The sequence below is a fragment of the Leucoraja erinacea genome, chromosome 2, assembly GCF_028641065.1.
Source record: "Leucoraja erinacea ecotype New England chromosome 2, Leri_hhj_1, whole genome shotgun sequence".
NCBI lineage: Eukaryota > Metazoa > Chordata > Chondrichthyes > Rajiformes > Rajidae > Leucoraja > Leucoraja erinaceus.
In genome coordinates, this window is record NC_073378.1 from 101,677,294 (window position 1) to 101,691,218 (window position 13,925).

Genomic DNA, 13,925 nt, shown 5'->3' on the forward strand with positions numbered 1-13,925 from the left:
TAGTTCAAACATTAAAAAGAAAGGTTATTCTGGCACATTCATCGTTTAACTATGTGGAAAAGATATGGCTGATGTATGAAGGTTTGCGACATGATTATATTAAACGGAGTTTACCAATAAAGCCCCATTGAAACCCATGCCCAAATCTTACCAAAGAACAGTCAACCATTAATAGCCTTATCTATAACAAGAACCAGCAAGAAAATCAATATTTTACATGGCAGCAAAAAACAAATTGCAGGAGGAGCTCAGAGGGATTGGGAGCATTTGTGTGTGTGTGTGTCTGGGGGGGGAGTTGTGGGGGGTTAATACCAGACCAAAAGCCCATAGCCATAACTACATCTTTCTATTTGCTCAGTTTGTGTATTAAATGTCTGTTCAATCATGTGATATCCTGCTCTACACTACTCACAAAATGTCACTGAGTACCTGAATCCCTACTAGATATGTCAGTTGAAAGTAGTGAACTGGTTGTTACAAAACTCCAGAGTGAGGCATTGCATTTTCAGAATTAGTTAGTCAATTTAGTTTATTCTCACGTTTACCGAGGTACTGCAAAAAGCTTTGTTTCATGCTAACCAGGCAGCGGAAAGACAATATGTGATTACAATTGAGCCTTCCTCAGTGATAAAGGGAATAACATGAATAACATTTCATGCAAGATAAAGTCCAATGAAGTCCAATCAAAGATATTCCAAGGGTCTCCAATGAGATAGATAGTAGTTTAGAACTGTTCTCTAGTTGTTGGTAGGATGGTTCAGTTCCCTGATTATAGCTGGGAAGTAACTGTCCCTGAATCTGGTGGTGTGCATTTTCACACTTCTATACCTTTTGCCTGATGGGAGAGGGGAGAGGAGGGTGTGGCCAGGGTAAGGCTCGTCCGTGATTATGCTGCTGACCTTGCCGAAGCAGTGTGAGGCATAAATGGAGTCAATGAAATGGAGGTTGGTTTGTGTGATGGTCTGGGCTACGTCCACATAGAGCCCACATAGAGTTGTTATATTATAGACGATGTTCAGCCCATCGTAATTATGCCAGCTCCTGTCCCTCACTCTCTGCTCATAGCCCTAAAGACTATTCCATCTCAAGAGCTAAAAGCATTTTTTTTAAGGCATCGATTAATTTTGTTTTTGCCAGGCGGTAAGTTTCAGATCACAACTACTCAAGGGGTAAAAGAATATCTTCACATCTCACTTAATTCCTTTGCTCAGCATTTTATTTTTGTGTCCGCTGAATTATCTGCTCATGCACACCGATTCCATCCATTAACCATATCCATTAGCATACTTACTTATCATCATAAAGAAAGTCGTAATTTGGCTCCCGACAGTGCAATACCATTTGTCCCATTCTATGTTTCCGTAGGTCACTTTAGCCTTGCAACTTGTTTTCGCTCACATGCCCATCCACTCTTCATTGATTACATTACATCTACCTTCACTAAGAGGTTATTTGTAGTGGCCAATTAACCTACCACTATGTCTGAGGGGTATGGAAAAAAAAACAGAATTCCCAGTGAAAACCTTCACAGGGAGAACGTGAAAACTCCACACAGACAGCACTAGAAGTCAGGATCAATCCATGGTCCCTGGAGCTGTGGGGCAGTAGGACCACTTGGTGTATCACCATGCACTCTGAGCCAAGAGGTTTCATGATTACGTACATCTCTGTCAAACCTCTCAGTCTTCAACTCTCCCGTCAGATTCTTTGGTGAGCAATAATAATCTTGTTGGAGAATAGGAATTTATTCAGCAAGGTGTTCATTATTGGGTTGTCAACTGTAATAAATGCTGGCCTTTACAGTAGTGCCTAATTTCTAAAAAAAAATGAACAGAAATGAATATTTATTCCACATTGTATGAAATGATATTTTCTGCACACCTCTGCAGCCAGTTATTTATTGTGGCAAAAATATGTTTTGTTCATGTTAAAATAGATTTATTGAAAACATTGAATGACACATTATCTCACTGTTAGCATGGCACTGTTTTTGGAGTACTACAATTACGCATAAATAGGCAATATTTAATGCATGAATAGCTCTAAACCACGTTTATTTTATGATGATTTAAAAAGATGAACTTTCCATGCATATTTCAGAAAGAGTGACTTCAAATGTGCATTGGTCTTTATAGCAGTCAGAATATGCAGCAGTTTCTGTTTGATAACAATCTACAGAATTGATTTCCTGTCAGTGTTTAATGCTTATTACTGTAGAATAGAGTTAAAGAAATCTATTTAGTCGCAAGCAATTCTTCAATATAAACTATTCTTTGAACATAACAAAGTCATCATTTTGCTTCAGCATTTGAAATGTGACTGTTATCTTCAGAGGAGTAATGCAAGCCAATAGTAAAAGGTTTAATGCATCATTTTGTGTGGCTAGTGCAGCTGTGCTTGGGTTAAGTGTTTGGCTCATAGAATTCCAATATTCCAGACTAAAATGCAAAGATACGTATTCTCTTAAATAACACAACTACAAAATTTAATTTTTTATAATCGATATTGTAAATTGACTCAATTTGTCTCTATTTTAGTGTAAAAAAAAGCAGATGTTGCAGCATCTAAAGAAACCATTTAGCATATTGTGCCTCAGCTGCCTTTTTGAAAAAGCTATCCAATTAATTCCGCTGCCCTTCTCTTTCCTCTCAGCCCAGTGTAGAGCCTACATTTATAAATCACTCCTGTACATTCCAAGGTAACCTTGAACTTCATGAAAGGTCATGGACTGGAAATATTAATAGAGATGTAAGTTTTTAGGTTGATGATATTTCAGCAGAACTTGATAAGAAAAAAACATGTTCAAGTTGCAAAGAGAAAAAGAGAAATGAAGTATCTTATTTGAAAACTATCATGGGGTCTGACTGTGTCATTTGCTGCGTCAGTTTCAAATTTGGTTGAAATCACTACGGAGCAACACCATTTAAACAGACAGACATCAAATTATGCAGGAAAAAGAAATCGAAACAAGGAAATGCAGATTCTGGTTTACAAAAAAGGAAATAAAGTGCTGGAGGTCAAACAGCGGGCAGCTGGTCAAACAGCATCCCTGGAGAACATGCATAGGTAATGTTTCAGGTCGGGACCCTTCTTCACACTCCTGTGATTCCTGTTGCTCTCTTGCTTTTTGATCATAGAAGTAGGGTCCCACCTGAAACATCATCTACCCATGTTCTCCAGGGATGCTGCTTTGCTCGTTGAATTACTCCAGCACTTTGTTTCCTTCTCAGGAAAAAGATGTACATGGCTAGGACCTGAGCCAAAGTAAATAGTAGAGATTAAATTAAAGTAATAAATCGTTGCTTGTCTTGCAGTGAATTTTGTGAGTGTGACAAGAAATGGAATCATGGGCTGCAGATGGAATTGATGTCATCCATTAATCCCACCGTGATATTCTGATGTCAATATTACACCCATCTGGAGCCATCACATTTTGAGGAGCTTCCAATTCCTAGGTGTAAATATTACCAACAATCCTGGCTGGACCAACCACATTGAATCTATGGGCAAAAAGGCACACAGCACTTCCAATTCTTCAGCAATCTGAGGAAAGCTCCATAGAAAGCACATCCATCAGTCTGAAGGACGGTTTTGATCCAAAACATCACTCAGTCAGTCCTTCTCTCCAGAGATGCTGCCTGGCCCGCTGAGTTTCTCCAGCATTTTGTGTCTATCTTCCATTTGAACCAGCATCTGCAGTTCTTTCTAAACCATAGAAAGCATACTGTCGGGTTCCATCAGAGCTTGGCTTGGGAACAAGGTTGCAAACAAATGCAGAGTTGTGAATATACTCCAGTCCATCACATAGACCAAACTCCATGAGAATGCGGAGAATGCAGGGTGACTTGGACAGGTTGGGTGAGTGGGCAGATGCATGGCAGATGCAGTTTATTGTGGATAAATGTGAGGTTATCCACTTTGGTAGCAAAAACAGGATGGCAGATTACGATCTAAATGGTGTCAAGTTGGGAAAAGGGGAAGTACAACGAGATCTGGGGGTCCTTGTTCATCAGTCAATGAAAGTAAGCATGCAGGTACAGCAGGCAGTGAAGTAAGCGAATTGCATGTTGGTCTTATAAGAGTTATTAATTAAGAGTCGAGTACAGGAGCAAAGAGGTCCTTCTGCAGTTGTACAGGGCCCTACTGAGATCACAACTGGAGTATTGTGTGCAGTTTTGGTCCCTTGATTTGAGGAAGGACACTCTTGCTATTGAGGCAGTGCAGCGTAGGTCCTTCAGTTTAATCTCGGGATGGCTGGGCTGTCATATTCTAAGAGAATGGAGCGGCAGGGTTTGTATACTCGGTAATTTAGAAGGATAAGAGGGGATCTTATTGAAACATATAAGATTATTAAGGGTTTGGACACATTAGAGGCAGGAAACATGTTCCTGATGTTGGGGGAGTCCAGAACCGGGGGCCACAGTTTAAGAATAAGGGGTAAGCCATTTAGAATGGAAATGAGGAAACATGTTTTCACCCAGAGAGTTGTGAGTCTGTGGTATTCTCCGCCTCAGAGGGCGGTGGAGGCCGGTTCTCTGGCTACTTTCAAGAGAGAGCTAGATAGAGCTAGAGAGCTAGATAGCGGTCAGGGGATATGGGGAGAAGACAGGAATGGGGTACTGATTGGGAATGATCAGCCACGATCACATTGAATGGCGGTGCTGACTCGAAGGGCCAAATGGCCTACTCCTGCACTTATTGTCTATTGTCTATTGACTCCATCCACAATTCACACTGCCTCGGGAAAGCAGCCAACATAACCAATGACTTTTTCTACCCTGGCCAGTTCTTCTACCCACTCCCATTAGGCAGAAGATACAAAGTTTGAAAGTACGTACCACCAGACCCACAAACAGCTTCTTCCCCTCTGTTAACAGACTTATGAACAGTCCTTCCACAAGCTATGCTACAGTCTTGATTTTCCAATCTACCTCCTGTTGTTCTTGCTTGAGTGTATACTGAAAAAGTGAAAAAGTAACGACAAAATCAAACAAACCCAACTTTTCAAACTGCAAGCTCCCTTGGCCATCTTAACCCAAAGCATATATGCTTACAACTGTGCAGCCAAATTCGGCTCAAACTCCATCTGCAAATTTGTAGTTGACACCACTGTGGTGCGCTGGATTATGAACAATGACAAGACTGAGTACAGGAAGGAGATAGAGAACTCAGTAATATGGTGTCAGGCCAACAATGTCTCCTTCAATGTTAGCAAGATAATGTAGCTAGTTATTAACTTCAGGAAATGTGCTGGAGTAAATGCCATTATCAGCTTTGATGGTACTGAAGTGGAATTGGTTTGAGAGCTTCCAGTTCCCTGGCGTAGATATTACCAACGATCTGTGTGGACCAACCACATGGAAGCGACAGCTAAGACGTCACAATAGCGACTCTACTTCCTCAGGAGACTAAGGACATTTGACATGTCTCCAATGTCTCTTACAAACATCTGCACACTGCCTTGGAAAAGCAGCCAACATAATCAAAGACTTGTCCCACCCTGGACCTACTTCCCAGTCAAATTGGGCAGGTTATAAAAGCTTGAAAGTGTGCACTACTAGACTCAGGAACAGCTGCTTCCCCTATGTTATCAGGCTTCTGAACTGTTCTTCCATAAGCAATGGATACTTTCTGATTCACCTCTGCATTGCAGACATTGGACTCTGGAACTGGTGTGCTACAATGCTGAGAACTATATACTGGACTCAGTGTTTTTATTCTTTGCTCCACCCGTTGAACTTGAGTTTAGCTTGATTGTATTTATGTATAGTATTATTTGATTTAGCATATGAGTTTGCACTGCACAAATGGATATCATTGTGCAATTACTCCACACCTGCTGGAAACTGGTTTGTGAATTTCCATATCCTCCTTTACTTATGGCCAAGTCAGGTGTAGGAGTAAAATAAATTTGAATTGTTATTCTGGACTAAATTCAAATCCAGGTTTCTAAAGTGAAAAGGCCGCATGTTGCAATGTTGCTGCTCATTTATTTTGTCACATCCAATCTTGAATGGCAATAGACAAAGCTGCGTGGAAATTCAAAATCCTTTGAAAGAAATGTTAACTGCAAAGTGCTGGAAGAACTGAGTGGGTCAGGCAGTAGCTATGGAGAAAATTGACAGGCTGAATGGCTGAGTTCTTCCAGCACTTTATGTTTTGCTCAAGATTCCAGTTCCTTGTGCCGCCTCTTAAAGAAATGTAAATGACACTGCTACCCAAATTAAATATTTTATTATCTATAACTGAAACAGAAACTGGTAGAAATACACAACAGGTCAGGTAGCTGTGTGGAGAGAGAACCAGTTAAAGATTCTTGATTTGTCAAGGTATCAGGAGTTATGGGGAGAAAGAAGGAGAATGGGGTTGAGTGGGAGAGATATAGTAGATCAGCCATGATTGAATGGAGGAATAAACTTGATGGGCTGAATAGTCTAATTCTGATCCTAGAACTTATGAACTTATGAAATTGCAAGTTGACAACATTTCATCAGAACCAGAAAAAAGGTGAGAGAGCACACACTTTGTAAGTTTGAATGGTGGTGAAGAGAACAGTGGGGATGTCTGTGCTGGGGTGGAGGACCACAGAGACAGGACCAACCAGATATTTTGGGTATCTGCTTCGCCAACTGAAAACGAGTGGCAAAGGCTTGTTAATCGCAACGGACGTGTCTGTAGGAAACATAAAAGGTTGAAGGAAATCAGAGAAGAAAGAAACAAGTGCTTTAACTGTGAGGTGTTACTACAACAGTTGCTGAAAATTTGACATAAAGTCGAATGTTGGTAACACCTAGCAGATCAGGCAGCAACTGTGAGTTATATGTTACAGGTTGATTGGCAGGAAGGGCTGGTTATCTGTGTTCCTGAATTCAATGTTAAATCCCGAGGGCTACAATGTGTACGCTTGCTGTTCTTTGACATAATCTCAGGGAAATTTATATGGGAATGTTCCAGCCCTTGGGGTTCAATATCAAATTCAATAAATTCAATAATCTGGGTAACCAGTATTTACAGTTTGAGTCACAACTGATCAGTACTGGCGTTAGATCATCAACCTAATTCAGTTTGTCTCTCTCCAGAGATACTGCCTCACCTGCTCTTTCTAATCCAGCATTCCCTTTTATTTTTACCATTTGTCAACTGCAGTGTTCTGTGCCTCCAGGTTTCAGCAATTCATTTCTCCATTCTCCATTAGGGATGTTACACCAGTAGGGGATTAAGCTGGCTGATGGGGGAAACCATTCAAGAATGTGACGCTATCCACTAGAAGGAAGAATGAGAAAGTGCGTATGTAAATGGAGGTTGAGTGAAAAATATTGTTTACATAGGAATCCAGGGGTGCAAGTTTTTGAAAGAAGTTAGCATGCAAGTGTGGCAAGTATTGAGGATGGTTTATTCAGTGCAGGCCGTTATTGCAAGGGGCATGGAGTATGAAAGTGTAATGCCTCGATACAAATCTACACTGCATATTTAGACAAAGATGTGTTTGACACTGGAGGAAATGTAAAGACTATTGGCTTGGTTGATTCATGAAATGAAAGTTGATATATGAAGAAAGGGTGCATAAGTTGGGGTTATAGTCGATAAGGTTTACAAAAATGAATGGTGATCTTACTGAAAAATGTCAGAATCTGGAGGAAATTGACAAACAGGGGCTTAAAGGATATTTATTTCACCAGCCAGGAGTATCCAGAACTAATGTCTGAATAAGGGTCACTCATCTCAAATCATTGGATTACACAGTACAGAAATAGGCCTCCTGGTTCATGCTGATGCTAATCCTATTTGCCTGTATTAGGCCCATAACCCTCTACTCCTCTACTCCTTTCCTATCAGTCCAAATGTCTTTCAAATGTTGGAATTGCATCTGACTCTGGTAGTTCATTCCAGATAAACAATACTCCAAATGCGGTCTGACCAGTGCCTTATAAAGCGTCAGTATTACATTCCTGTTTATATATTCTACTCCTCTCAAAATACAGTAAATACTAACATCTCTGTCGCTGTAAGACAGCAACTCTGTCGCTGTGCCAATGTGCCACTATCCATGGCCACCACACATTGCCTTTCTTTCATGCCGATTGTTTCTCCTGATGTAACTTGTTCCCTATATTCTGACTACTGTTCAGAGGCCTGTATATACCTCCCCTCAGGGTTTTTTTTACCCTGGCAGTTTCTTAGCTTTACCCACAAGGATTCTACATCTTCTCATCCTATGTCATCCCTTGCTAAGTACTAAATTTAATTCCTTACCGGCAGAGCTAACCTACACCCTCTACCCACCTGTCTGTCTTTTCTATAGGACGTGTAACCTTGGATATTTAGCACTCAGCTCCAATCCTCTTTCAGCTATGTCTCCGTGATGCCCACAACATTGCACCTACCAATTTCTACCTGCGCTATAAGCTCAAACACTTTGTTCTGTATACTGTGGGATTCAAATATAACACCTTTAATTCAGTATTCACCACCCCTCTTCTCACATTGGTCCTGATTTTGCCTGACCTTAGACTCTTATCCGTTCTTAAACTTTCTGTCCTATTACTTCTAGAGATTTCAGAAACCTCTCCTGCACTCTCCTTTCCTTTAACTTCATCTATACATTTCCAATTTGTTGACTCCCCCCCTTCCCCCAGTATTTAGTTTGAAGCGTTATCTACGGCTCTGGTTATGTGGTTTGCCAGGACTCTAGTCCCAGCCAGATTCAAGTGGAGCCCTTCCCATCAAAACAGGTCCCTCCTTCCCCAATGCTTGTGCCAATGTCCCACAAATTTACATCTACTTGTCTATGATTCTGAATCTATGATTCAGGCAACTAAATCTATGATTCAGGCAATTGAATCATCCTACCACGACTAAAGAGCAGTCGTGAACTACTATCTACCTCATTGGTGACCCTTGGACTATTTTTGATCGGGCTTTTACTGGCACTAAATGTTATGCCCTTATCATGTATCTATGCACTGTAAATGGCTCAATTGGAATCATGTATTGTCATTCCGCTGACTGGTTAACAAGCAACAAAAGTTTTTCACTGTACCTCGATACATGTGACAATAAACTAAAATGGTACTGGTACTTCTCCAACACCAATCTTTAAGCCAAGTGTTAAACTCTTTAATCTTCTCAACCCTATGCTAATTTATTCATGACTTAGGTAGCAATCCAGAGATTATTACCTTTTTGCTTCTGCTTTTCAATTTAGTTCCTAGCTGCTCAAATTCCCTGTGCAGAACCTCTTCCCTTGTTCAACTTACGTCAATGGTAATTACATGGACCACAATGACTGGATCATTCCATTCTCTTTTCAAAATTTTCTGCAGGTCAGATAAGATGTCCCCGAACCCTGGCACCAGGCAGGCAACACAGTCTTCGGGACTTTCAATCCTCGTGACAGAGAAATGTATCCATTCCTTGATCTTGACATGGATCTTTAATGTTGGAGGCAGTGCTGCGTTTTGGAGATGAGTTGGTAGATAAGGTCATAGAGTCATACAGCACAGAAACAGGCATTTCAGCCCAATTCATCCATGCCAACAAGATGTTCCATCTAAGCTGGACCCATTTCCCCGTGTTTAGCCCATATTATTCTTAACCTTTTCTTTCCATGTAGATGTCTAAGGGTCTTTAAGATGCTGTTATAGTACCTGCCTTAACAACATCCTCTGGCAACACGTTCCATATACCCAACAAACTTTGAGTAAAAAATTTGCCCCTCAAGTTCTCATTAATTATTTCCCCTTTCACCTTAAACCTATGCTCTGGTTCTTGATACTCCTTACCTGGGTAAAATCTCACACTATCTATCCCCCTCATGATTTTATGCACATCAAAAAAGATCACCCTTCAAGGAATAAAGAGCCTGCCCAACCTCTCCCTATAACTTTGTCCTTGCAAAATATTGTAATTGTTTAGAGAATACACTTGAAAAGAATTGGACATAAATTAACTTTTTATGCATGAATATTTGTAATTGTTTTCACTTATATTTGTTAGCCACTGGTCTTCTGTTCTTTGTGGTAATTGGCATCCATAGCCTCATTACATGCAGCACCCTCTTGTGTTCACTCTTAGTAATGTAATCCTACAAGTTATTTATCATTTCAAATACTTACTGTTATTATCAATCATTATTAGTATTGTCAAAATTGACAGACTTAATCCCTAGTGATGATTTATCATGAGAATTTCACTCATACTTACAAGTCTCCACCAGATTTTATAAATGTCATCTAAAAGTGAGCTGAAAGCATGTTTGATTGTAGAATCATGTAGCATAGAAACAGGCTCTTCAGCCCTTCATATCCGTGCCGACCGTGTGCAAATCTAATCGAGACCAATTTGCCTGTGTTTGGCCCATATCAATCTAAACGTTTCTTATCTGTGTACTGTCCAAATGTCTTTTAATTGTTGTTATTGTACCTACCTCAACCACCTCCTCTGGTAGCTCATTTAGCACCCTCTGTGTCCCACAGGTTTTGTAATAAATCTTTCCCCTCTCACTGTGCGTATATTAGGATTTGAATGATTTATTGCACACATTATGGTTTAAGTTACAAAACATGTTAGGGTATTTGTCCATCTATCTATCAATATCATAAATATTTGCGAATCAATTTTGAGTTAAGCCAAATGTCGTCAGTCTGACGTTGATCAACAGAAATGGAATGTATGGAATCAGTTTCTTATTTGATCATCACTGACCAGAATTTCATTTTCTTCTTCTGCTCCCTTCTCTGCTCTCCTGCAGGTCTGTGATTTTGAGCGAGATATTCAGTTTCTTGCTTACTTATCCTGGAACTTGCTCTGCTCTGAGTGCCCTCTGCTTCTTCTTCACGTCATTCTGCAATCCAAAGGAGTTTGTAAGTCTTGGAACAACTGGTGCCTGTAGAAGCCTTGATGTCAAGACAAAGGAACACAAACGACTTCTTCCCAATAACCATCAAGCTTCAACTAAACTCTGAACTATGGACTTTGGGTTTTGTGTTGTTTTGCACTATTTTGGGTTTATGTTCATTTATTGAGCTTCATTTTGTTTGTTTATTGCATTATCTAGTGAGTACTGCATTTACAAACCTGTTGTGCTGCTGCTGCAAGTAAGAATTACATTGTTCCATTTCAGTTTATATGGCTATAAGGCACTCACGATTCTATGGACTCAAGTCCTTGACTTGGCAAATTGCTCGCTGTAAACCTCAGCGATTTTAAAGGAAAGAAAGCTCCAGGATTGTAGCACCAATCAGTGGAAATTGTTCAACAATTAACCTGCAACAAGCTGATCCATAGTAGGAGCACTATAGGGCAGATTGCTTCAGGTTCTGAACATATTTTCAAAGTGCAAGGTATTCTACTTTTTGCGTATGGCGTGCACAGCCTAAAGTTGTAGGTCAACTTGTTCTATTTGATCTTGTTTGTGCATTAGTTGATTGCATTAGTCGAAACAGGGTGGACCGCGTGAAGGTTGCAATCTTCCGCCCCAAGTGTAACGTTAAGAAAAAACACCAGCAAGGGGATCAAACCACTGTTGCAAGTTGAATGTTGCAATGAACTGCACTTCTGCATTCTCCCAGTGGCATTATAATATGTGAATTAGCTACTCTCACTGAATATAATGTCTTCAGACTCTCTGCATACTATCTAGCATTGTTACAAAACCTACCATCAGTGGTGCTGAAGATCTGCCACTGGAGATCAGGAGGATTCAGGAGGCTTTGTGGGGGGGGGGGAGGGAAAATAAAAATGCAGGTTTGTATTGGTTGTCGGAGAGGGATTTCCTCTAGCTGATTATTATTATTATTATTATTATTATTATTATTATTATATATTATACTTATGGGCGCCTTTCAAAGGACTTTCAAGGTCGCCTTACAAAATTTAGTAAGCTGATTACAAAACATATAGGCGGAATGAAACAAAACAAAAAAAATAGTAAGGATATCAACAATACACAATTCAAAGAGAGAGCAGTGGCAGCTAATCGCATCAGTGTTCACTCTCCCTTCCGGCAGCCATCTTGGAACAATCAAAACACATTTTAACATTGAACATCCACTACAGTGACTCCTACACACTCCTCACTGTGGTGGAAGGCAAAATAAATTTCAAGTCCTTCCCCTAGAATTAGGAATGATGAAGAAAAATTGTTCGCGCTTCCATTCCCGGTTCAAAAAAAAAATTTGCTGGACGATTGCAGCGCTGCATTGAAGTTAAACACGACTTCTCACGCCTTCAATGCCTTCAACATCACTGATTGCAATACCAGGACAAAACAAAAGGTATGTTGTTTATTAAATGGGATTAGTTTGTTATTTGTTATTTGGATACTTAGGCTATTTAAAAATGTTAGCCTTTTCTTAAAAAATGGATAGATGTTTAGATCTAGTAATTGAATTGATTTGATGAAACTGATGAATAAGAATTTTTTGTTGGGTATTTAATATTTGTTTTCTATCATTTCTATCTTTTTTTCCCTAAAACTGCAAATAATAACTTGTTTCTGTTAATGCTGTTCAGTGGTTTTTTTCCTTTACATTTTAAACAGATATCTCCGAAGAAGAAATGCAAAATTGTCAATCCAAATGCCCAGCAAAAGAGACTGATTTAGACAGCATTCGCAGAGATTATCCGAATTTGGACTACTCCAAATGTGATGATCTACAGGACATTTTTAATGGGAAAGTAGTGGGCAGAAAGGCATGTCATGCATGGTTTGAAGAGCAAAAACATGTAGTTTACAATGCCAAAATTGAAAAGTTGAGGAAAAACAAGGTGTACAGTTGCTTATTGGTTACAATCTGAGGAGTAGGATGATGCTACTGATTATGACTTGCCAATGCACCAGCTAGCAACTGATCTTCTCCATAAAGACTTGGTGAAAAAAAGTGGTGGAAAAACAAAAATGATGTGGGAAATCTGGGATGAGGCAGGCAAAACACATGAGGGCCGAGTGAACAGAAGCCTGGTTGAAGAATGGTTGAAGAATGAGGACATGATCAACCTGGGTGAACACTAATTAGGTATGGAGAAAAGTCATTTATGTAATCAATTATTGACAAAGTTAAGGTGTGACGATGGAGATTTATTTAATTATTGGGTCTGAAGTGATTAGTGAAGCAGACTAATTCAATGACAAACGGCTGGCCAGGCTCTCTCTCTCTCTCTCTCTCCCTCTCCCTCTCCTCTCCTCTCCCTCTCTCCCCCTCTCCCTCCCTCTCCCTCTCTCCCTCATTCCCCAATTCAGATAGACATGTAAAACCATGAGATAAGTTCATGATTAATATATGATGTAAATCTCTGTCAATAAACGACCCCATCTATTGCCAGTCTGATGTATGCATGTTTCTTTGCTGAAATCCTTTCAATGAAGAACAATCAAATGCAATGTGCAATAGAATTAAAGAGTTTGAACATCACGGTAGCTCATGAATACCAATACAATTCCACATCATTTTATCAAATTGATGAATGTCCCAAAATTGTCATCAATGATTTTGGGAGAGATTTCTTAGTTAATTAAAAAATATATATATTATGCTGTGCAAGTTGGATTAAATAATTGCTTTACTGCTCTGGATTAAATAATGCAATGGAATAACATAATTCTTTGTTTTGATTTCCCTCCAGGATTTTATTGCAACATGTAACTGGCCACAAGGTTAAGGAGAAGGAACCTATCTGATTCCACTCGAATAAAGAAGGTACCATACTTTAATCGAATCTCTCAAATTAGGCTGTACTTGCATTAATTTTTATGTTCTATACACAAAACCAAAGAGAATAAAGCTCATTATCTTTCTGACATATCCAGAAAATAATAATTACTATTTTGACTTCACTTGCATATTGACTCATATAATCATGTTTATTTATTATTCTAGTTGGTATAACTTCTAGACCTCCTGCCAGTATTAATTGAATTGATTTAA